Source organism: Hemitrygon akajei, chromosome 9, assembly GCF_048418815.1.
Source record: "Hemitrygon akajei chromosome 9, sHemAka1.3, whole genome shotgun sequence".
Lineage (NCBI taxonomy): Eukaryota > Metazoa > Chordata > Chondrichthyes > Myliobatiformes > Dasyatidae > Hemitrygon > Hemitrygon akajei.
Window position 1 is genome coordinate 110,561,642 of NC_133132.1, and position 9,815 is coordinate 110,571,456.

Consider the following 9,815-nt stretch of genomic DNA (forward strand, 5'->3'; position numbering starts at 1 on the left):
GTTCGACCAAGTCCCAGCTCAGTTCTACAAGACTGGACCCATATTAGTGCACTTTAACTTACTCAAAGCAAAGCAGAAAAATGTAGACAAAGAAAACAAAGTTGTGGTAATCTCATGCACATACTAGTGACAACAACATTTCAGTGATAACAATTAAGCTATGTAATGCCCTGGTTCACATTTTTACTGTTATTCTGTATGTATTTCATTTTGGCAGTTCTGTAAGAGCTACTTGTTTTCAGCTTGTTTAGGTTACTGTTGAAGATAAGGGGTGATGTGGAATGTGTGCCATCTAATTAGTAGAAGGTTTTCTTGGTGAGGGACAATAAGGTTGGTATTGGTTTTTTTTTGTTTGGCGGGAAATGAAGAGAGAAGACACTGGGGAGAACCCGCCATTCGATACGATCGGTTGGGAGACCCGCTTGTTTAAGGTGGATAGCGAGCGACGTTCGGAAGCTGGTGTGGGTGTCATGTTGATTAGGGCCCAGCGCATGATAGACAGAGAAGGTCAAGATGAGCTCCAAATGATGCACATTTGAGTGTTCAATTCGAATGGGCCCTTTTCTTTTTGTTATTCTTACTAACCCTTCAGTTAAGATTCATAAATAGAATTCCTTTAATCGTATGCAGTGTACTGTCTGTTATTTTGTGGCACCAATTTGTAACAGGGTGGCAAATTACACAGCATCCACACAAACTGGGGTTTGAGGTGGTGGGCGCCTCAATCTCACTATTTTGGTGAGGTTGGAGGTTGTCTTCCCTAGACTTACGCAGTCAAGGAAACTAGGCTGTTTCTCCTATGAAACAGCCTTATTCAAGTCATGCGTTACCTGCTGCAGAAAAATTGGGACACTTCTAGAAAATGTCTAGAACCTTTAGTATACAAAATTATGAGGGATATAGTAAGATAAGTGCAAGCAGATTTTTTCCACTGGGAATGAAACTAGAGGTCATGGGTTAAGGGTGAAAGGTGAAATTTTTGAAGGGTATATGAGAGGGTGGTTAGAGGATGGAACGAGATGCCAAAGGAATGGCGGATGCCAATTCAATTTCAAAATTTAAGAGGTTTGGATAAATACATGAATGCGAGGGGTATGGACGGTTATGGTCTTCGTGCAAGTAGATGACACTATGCAAAATAATAGCTCAGCATGGAATGGATGGGCCAAAGGGTCTGTATCTGTGTTGCAGTACTCTATGAGTCTAACTTACAGCATACTAAGACTACTAGACAATTTACTGAACAACTTCACATATCAGTGAAGATATAAGACCATAAGACATAAGAGCAGAACTACTCTGTTCTCTCATTGAGTCTCATTCCCCCATTTCATTATGGCTGATTTATTATCCCTCCTATCCTCATTTTCCTGCTTTCTTCCCATAACGTTTGATGGATTATATGCAAGCATAGGAAAGTTAAACAACAAGAAACATGCAAGAAAAATAACAATTCTACACACTAATCCAACACAGCCTACCTTGTCATGGCCTTTGCAACTTATGTCCATTTCAATCTCTCCGTAACTGTGACACTATATTCTGCATTCTGATTTTGCTTTTCCCTTTGTATTTCATTGACGTATTTACATCTTGGATGGCATGCAAAACAAAGCTTTTCACTGTATATCAGTACACGTAGCAATAATAAACCAGTCACAAATTACCATCCAGGGAAACAGCAACAGGCAAGGGTTGGGAGTAGTAGTTTAAATTGTCATTATGGTCTGCACAGAGGCTATGGGCAAAAGGGTCTGTTCTTTTGCTGCCCAGCATTCTGTGCTCTACACTCAGCCTCTCTGCATTACACTGGTAATTTACCATTAGTAAGTCGAATTCATCTGATTCACCTGATTCTCCTAACCTTAATTAGAAAGTTAAGTGCAGATTTGCTGTTGGCTTACTTTTCTTACATTATTTTAACATTTTAAATTTAAATTTACTTTTTCAGAAAATTTAAATCTCTTTAAACTGCTTAAGTGCTTCAGATTGTTAAAGGCATTTAAAAGGAGTTCAAATGCCTTTGACGGTTTGAGGCCTAGGCACCATCCTTCATTCACTTGTTGCTCGGTCCCTGTGATCAGCTGGGATCACAGAGCGCCAAAGGTAGATGGTACTGGGAACAAGCCAGTTCCAAGAGAATGAGCCCAACATGGGCAACATTAGCAGAAGAATCAGCAGGCAGTCATTAAGGCATTCAAGGAAAAAGTAAGTATTGGGGTGTGTGTGGGAGATGTGGTAAGGCAAGGATTAAGGACAACATCCAGGTGAGAATGACTGCAGTGGTGTGTAGTAAAACCCAGACAAGGGAAACCTTTGAATGGAAACTGCCAGAGCCAACATTGTAGACAGATAGTCAGTGGGCACTCAAGCCAGATGAGTGAGGCCTCTGTAGAGAGACTTTTTTAGAAAGATCTTTCCGAAACATAGCATCTCTTTACACAATAGGGGGTGCCAGTGACTGACAAGATAAGTATAAAGGAAGGATGTAAACACATCCAATAACTAAGGGACAATTGCTTTACTAACTGCAGAATATCATCAGTTGTCAGCTTGAAGTTTTGATTGACTTTTTACAGCTCTATTGAGAATGGAGATTGACCTTGCGAGTACGGAATTTGAATAGACACAATTTACCAAATGGTCAGTATCCGTAACTGATAAGCCAATTCTGTATAAAATAGCAAGGTTTCTGTCCTGAAACAATGTGGGTGACAGTGGCCATGCTGTTTTCTTTGTGCACAAGTAAAATAAAAATACGTTTGAATTGTAAGAGTTGCATGTGTTCTGGGTCCAGTTATTTTAGTTACTTTTTTATTATCGGTGACAACTGGTGGAAGTATCTTCCTGAAGACTTGGAAAAGTTAGGGGAATATGAAGAGAGGGGAGATATGAGAGAAAAGTACATAAAAAGAGGGAGTACTTACATATAAAACTGTACAACACAGGGAAGGTCCTTCAACCCATAATGTCTGTCCCAGAGTGCTGCCAAAGGAAACTAAAGCCTGTCTACCTGTATGTGATCCATATTCCTCCAGATTCTACCTATTTATCTGTCTGTCCAAATGCCTCTTAAGCACCACTCTGTATCTGCCTCCACCTTTCCAGGCAGCCCCTTTTTAGGTGCCTCCCACTCTCTGTGGAAAAATGCTTTCTCCACACATCTCCTTTAAACAATTCCCTTTATTTAAGTGCACATCCTCCAACATTTGACATTTCTGCTTGAGAGAATGGCTCTGGCTGTCTATGCTTCCCATTATTTTATAAACTTCCATCAGGCCTCCAACATTCCAGAGAAAACGACCCAAGTTCATCCAACCTCTCTTAGCTAATATTCTCTGATCCAGTCAGCATTCTAGTAGACCTGGTCTGTACCCTTTCCAAAGCTTCCACATTCTTCCTATAATGTGGCAGCCAGGGATGCAAATAAGACACTGAGTGCAGCTTGATCAACGTTTTATATTGTTGCAACATGGTATCTGTTTATTCAACACTTTGTCCCTGTCTTTCCTTACCACCCAATCTATCTATGTGAACACTTTGAGGGAACTATGGACTTGGACCCCAAGATCCCTTTGTCCATGTATGCCGTTAAGGAAGTAAGTTTAAGGAATTCTATTTCAGAACCTGGAAAGGATACGCTTAAGGGACGTGTAATTATCATGGGTAGAAGAATAAAGCTGAGTTTAGGAGCATCAGTAGCTTAAAAGAGGTTTACAGCTGCCGACAATGGGGAAAGGGAGAGGAAACAAGGACCAGCATTTTGACAATGTAGGGCCAAGGAGACAAAACTAATGAATTAACAGAGGTTTAACTGCTCCTCTGATGAAGCAAATAGCTTTACTTTTACACAGCAGAGGAGACAGTTTCCTGTGTTTTCAAGAATTTCTTGTTAGTACCCAGAGAGTACATAATGCATATAGCTTGTTGCCAATGTATGAAAATTGTATTAATATTATACAATGAGAAAAGTGCATGACATGATTTGCACCATTAAGATAGGTTTGAGGGATGGCAGAGCAGAAAAACAACACCAGTAGCTTTATCCGATTTATAACTGAGAAATAAATGGTGCTGAAGAGCAAAGTAGTTATCCAGAGCAAATTCCAGACATATTGCAAGGTTTTGCCAACTTTATAACAATAATTAAAATCTGTAAAATCTGTAGGTCACTTAAAGTAATACAAAGCTGTTGTAGTCAAAACAGAGAGAGAGAGAGAGAGAGAGAGAGAGAGAGAGAGAGAGAGAGAGAGAGAGAGATAAACAGTGAGAAAGACAGAGAGAGATTCAGAGGAAAGAAAGGACGGCAAAGCAGAGAAAGGAAGAAAAGATAAGGGAAGGGAAGAGAAAAGAAAGAATAGAGATAGTAATTGATTTATTGTTGATTAATGAATTAGAAAGATTTTCTCGACACAAGTTAGGCATTCTTTGGTGCAGCAATGGTTAATGTAGTTTTCCCTACTCAGTATACAGAAGGGACTTAAGGAGAATCGTTGTGAGGACTTTAGTTGTTCAGCAGTAAAATAGGGCAAGAGTTGAAATTACCCTTAGTTGCCATGGGGAATAAGGGTACGGTGTCATAGCTACTGTCAAGGAGGAGGTACAGGAGCCTGGAGACTCACGCTCAGCATTTCAGGAATAGCTTCTTTCCCTCTGTTATCAGATTTCTAATAAACCCATGAACACTACCTCTGTATAGTTTTCCCTCTCTTTTTATGCTACTTAATTTATTTTTTATAAGTACTTATTATAATTTATTGTATTTATTTTATGTATTGCAATGTACTGTTGCTGCAAAACAACAAATTTCACGACATATGCCAGTGATATTAAACCTGATTTTGATTCTGATGGTGCTGGTTGAATGTCGAACAAGATTAGTAATATATCTGAGCCTGCATGACAAATTATTTTTTAAATGCATTTTGAAATGGAACATTGCAACCCACACTTCTATTTTAAAACTTGTTTGTTAAATACTTTCACATGGTTCTTGGCGACTGAAGCATGAGCTACTGGTTTACATTTAAATTACTTCCCAGTGTTGCTGAGCCACTATGCACAGAAAAATTATTCTAACTGATGTATGTGAACATATAATAAAGGTGACTGTTATTGAGTCTGAAGGCACTGCTATTATCAAATGCTGGCATTTTGGATACCAGATTTGGGAAAGTATGGTTTATTATTAATAGCTCCTCATAGAGATTTGCTGCAAAAATGTACTGCAGAATACATTTTATCTTTTTCAACAGCGAATATCTTATTTCCTGATCTCCCTTGTGCAAGCATACCACCATCTCAAGATGAGTCATGCTCTACTTAATTATCTTCCTTCTGCAGTCTGCCTTGATGATCAACAGAGCAAGATTCTGCTCACAAACACATCTATGTTTCTCTTGCTTATTTTAGTACCAGATGGGTAAGGTTTGTAAAACATGGAGTGAAATTCCAAAGCAACACAGACCATTTTCGTTTTATTTTATTGCACAAACTACAAAGGGGAAGTTTTCCCACTTTCATCCCAGTTGTTTCCTCTGCTACCAGAAATATTCTTCTTTCTGGTCTCTGGTCTCCTTTCAAATTCACTTATACTCTTCTGGGTAGGATTTCAACATTCTCCTCTTTAATAATTTGATCAACAAATCTCCAAAATAAGAATGGAATTAGAGGAATTATAAAATATGAAAGGCTATATCGAATTGGGTGGTGGGGTGGAGGTACATGTGTACATGTGTTTATTAAAATATGTGTAACATATGAATAAATTTCTTTTAGCGCAATGAATCCCCTTAGCACTGATTATGGACTGATCAAGGAGGTGTAAGACGCTCCTTCCCTCTGCTAGCCTGCAGGTAACCCATAGGCAAGGTGTAATACCTGCATAACCACCCAATCAGGGTCATGTGAAGTCATAGGAGCAAGTGTTGGATGGTCGCATGAGCAACTGGTATATATCACAAGTCCTGGTTATGCAACCACTGATGCCACGCTGACAATCTCTGAATAATATTGATAATGGCTGTGGTCACCCATCTTGTAAAGACACTGCCCAGAAGAAGGCAATGGTAAACCACTTCTGGAGAAAAATATGCCAAGAACAATCATGGTCATGAGACCATGATCGCCTATGTCATATGACACAGCACATGATCATGATGATGGTATCGAATTATATAAAAAAATGATGCTACATCAAAGTATTTAAACAGCAGAAAGCAAATGGTATCCTTTCCCTTTATCAACAATCTTTTCCCAACGACCTTGACCCACTGCAATTTGTCTACTGCCAAAACAGGCCCATGTCGGACGCTAGGTCCCTGGCTCTACATTAATCTCCGGAACATTTGGAGAACAAAGGCATCTATGTCAGAATCCTGTTCATTAACTACAGCTTTGCCTTCAATAAACCCAAACAAACTCATTTATAAACTCCTAGACCTAGGACTCTGCAATCCCTTCTGCAACTGGATCCATGACTTCCTCACCAACCGATCACATTCAGTAAGAATAGGTAGCAACACTGCCTCCATGATTGTCCTCAACAGGTGCCTCACAAGACTGCATCCATATCCACCAACTTTATTCACTCTATACTTATGACTGCATAACTTGATTCTGCACTCACTCCATCTGCAAGTTTGCAGATACCAACATAGAGAGCAACAATGAGATGAAATATATGAAGGAAATAGGGAACCTAATGGCATAGTATCAAGTCAGCAACCTTTCCATCAATGTCAGCAAAATGATGGAGGTGATCATTGACTTCAGGGAATGGGGCAGAGTATCAATGGTGCTGAGGTGGACATGGTTGAGAGCTTCAAATTTCCAGGTGTAAATTTCACCAACAATTTGACATGTAGACACCATGGCCAGAAAAGCACACCAGTGCCTCCACTTGTTCAGAAGGCTAAGGAAATTCAGCATGTCCCCATAAGCTTCCTCTGGTTTTTACAGAAGCACCACAGAAAGCCTCCTATCCAATGCATCACAGCTTGGTATGGCAACTGCGTTGTTGAAAACCACAAGAAATCACAAAGCATTGTGGCCACAGCCCAGTCTATCACGTAAAGACACTATCCAAGATGGCGGTGCAAGGCAGCTTGCAGAGTTGATATCTGTTATTTGTTAAGCGGGGTACCGTGCACAATCCTAATCTGATGAGAAACGGATGTGGGTGCACGGAGGAACATCTGGAAATCTCCAGGAAGGCCTTCTTCATTGCTGCTGCTGTTGTGAGGTCCGAGTCTCTGCTGGGAAGAACAGGCCCCCAGTCCTCAGGGTCGTGTTGCCGGTGGCCGTTGGCGGGGGCGTCTTAATGTGCTCAGCAGAGGATGGTGCTCAGAGAGGCTGTGCCAGAGGGGATGGTCGGAGGCTCGGAGTTTTGACAGACTTGGAGTCCGCTGCGTTCGGGGCGCTTTCACTGTGTGCTGCGTCTGTGAGGCTGAGTCCGGCGGCACCTTGGAAATCCATAGCAGGGGTATTCTCTTCTGTTGCCTGCGTGGGACGACGAGTCTGTCAGGACCCTGAGGACTTGTGGAAACTGTGTGGTGGTTTCTTTTGAACTTATAGTCTTTTAACATCTTTGGACTATTTTTTACTGTGCCCATTGTCTGTTTTTTTAATCAATTATGGTATGGTCTGCACTGTTGTAACTATATGTTAACTATAACTATATGTAACTATGTGGTTTTGTGTAGGTCTTGTAGCTTTAGTTTTTGGTTTGTTGGGTGGTAGAGTTGGTCTCCTGACTTGGTGTGTCTGGGTAGTCTTGTTTTGTCTGGTGGGTTTGGAGCTCCTTTCCGGGAAACACGCTAAGATGGTATTGCGATATTAATATGCAGCATCCTCTCGGGACTCTGGATTTGGGGATTGCCAAACGTTATGTGGATTTTCTGGTGTAGTCTGTTTTGTCATGTGCTTTTGTGGTATCATTCTGGAGGAATGTTGTCTGATTTTTTAACTGCATTGCATTTGTGGTTTCTAAATAACAATAAACTGAAATTCAATTCAATTAAAGCAGTCTCCCCTCCATGGACTCTGGCTACACTTCCACTTCCTTGGGAAAAACAGGCAGCATAATCGAAGATTCTACCCATCCTCATCATTCTCTCTTCTCCCCATCCATTAGAAGATTCAAAATCTTAAAACATTCACTGCTGGGCTCAAGACAGCTTCTATCCTAAGACATATGACTCTTGAAGAGACTTCTTGTATGGTAATGATGAACTCTTAATCTCCTAATCTACTCTTGCACCTTATTGTCTGACCAAGGAACTGATTGTAGACTTCAGGAGAGGTCAACCAGAGGTCCACGAGCCAGTAATCATAGGAAGATTAGAGATGGAGAGGGTCAATAACTTTAAATTCCTGCATGTTACTATCTCAGAGGACCTGTCCTGGACCCATCATGTAAGTATTATTGTGAAGAAAGCACGACAGCACTTTTACTTCCTCAGGAGTCTGTGGAGCTTCGGCATGTCATTGAAAACCTTGACAAACATGTATAGATGTATGGTGGAATGTGTGCTGTTGGGCTGCATTACGACCCGGTCCGGGAACATTAGTGCCTTTGAACATAAAATCTTACAAAAGGTAATGAATTTGGCCCTGTATATTACAGGTAAAACCCTCCCAATCACTGAGCACATCTACATGAAACGTTGCCATAGAAAAGCAGCATCCATCATCAAAGACCCTCACCACCCAGGCCTTGCTCTTTTCTCACTGCTGCCATCAGGTAGAAAGTAGAGGTGCCTCAGGATTCACACCCAGGTTCAAGAACAGCTACTACCCCTCAACTATCAGGCTTTTGAACACTTATTTAAGGAATCTGTTATATTGTTAGTTTCTGCTTATTATTCATTGCTATTTATTTATATCTACATTTGCATAGTTTGTTTACAGTTAACAGCCCCTGATGTTTACAGGTTACAGTTACTATTCTATAGATTTGCTAAGTGTGCCCATAGAAAGAGAATCTCAGGGTTGTATGTGGTAAAATATATGTACACTGATAATAAATTTTACTTTGAACATCGAACATATTATAGTACAGGCCCTTTGGCCCACAATGTTGTGCCGACAATTTCTAAGTGAGTGGATGGGACAAAGCAAAGGGGCTTGTTTTGCTGCTGTTGTTTGTTGCTTATTGTGTTCATTTTTGTTGTGGTCTGTGCTGTTCTGCCAAGCATTAGGGGCAGGATATGTTGGTGCCAGAATGTGTGATGACACTTGTGGGCGGCTCCCAGCACACCCTTAGGTTGTGTTAGTTATTAACACAAACAGCACGTTTCACTGTATATTTTGATGTACACATGATCGATGCATAGATAAATAAATAAATAGATCTGAATCTGATTTGCACAATCATATTATTTTTACTGGCCAATAATCTTTATGCCTTGGAGCAGAGGAGAATGAGAGATGACGTTATAAAGGTGTATAAAATCATGAGGGGTGTAGATAGAATGCACAGACTCTATCCTCATGCTTGGGGATCCAAGAACTAGAGCACATAGATTGAGGTGAGAGGGACGAGATTTAAAAGGAACTTAAGGGACAACTAACTTTACACCCAGATGGCGGTGACACGCACTGGAACAGTAACGACAGTTAAAAGGCATTTGGACAGGAACATGAAACAGTTTAGCACAGTGCATGCCCTTCAGCCTACGATGTGCCACCTTTTTAAACTACTCCAAGATAATTCTAACACTTGGCTCCCACATAGCCCTTCATTTGTCTTTCATCTCTGTGCTTATTTAAGAGTCTCTTAAAACTCCCTTGTGCATCTGCCTCTACCAGCACCC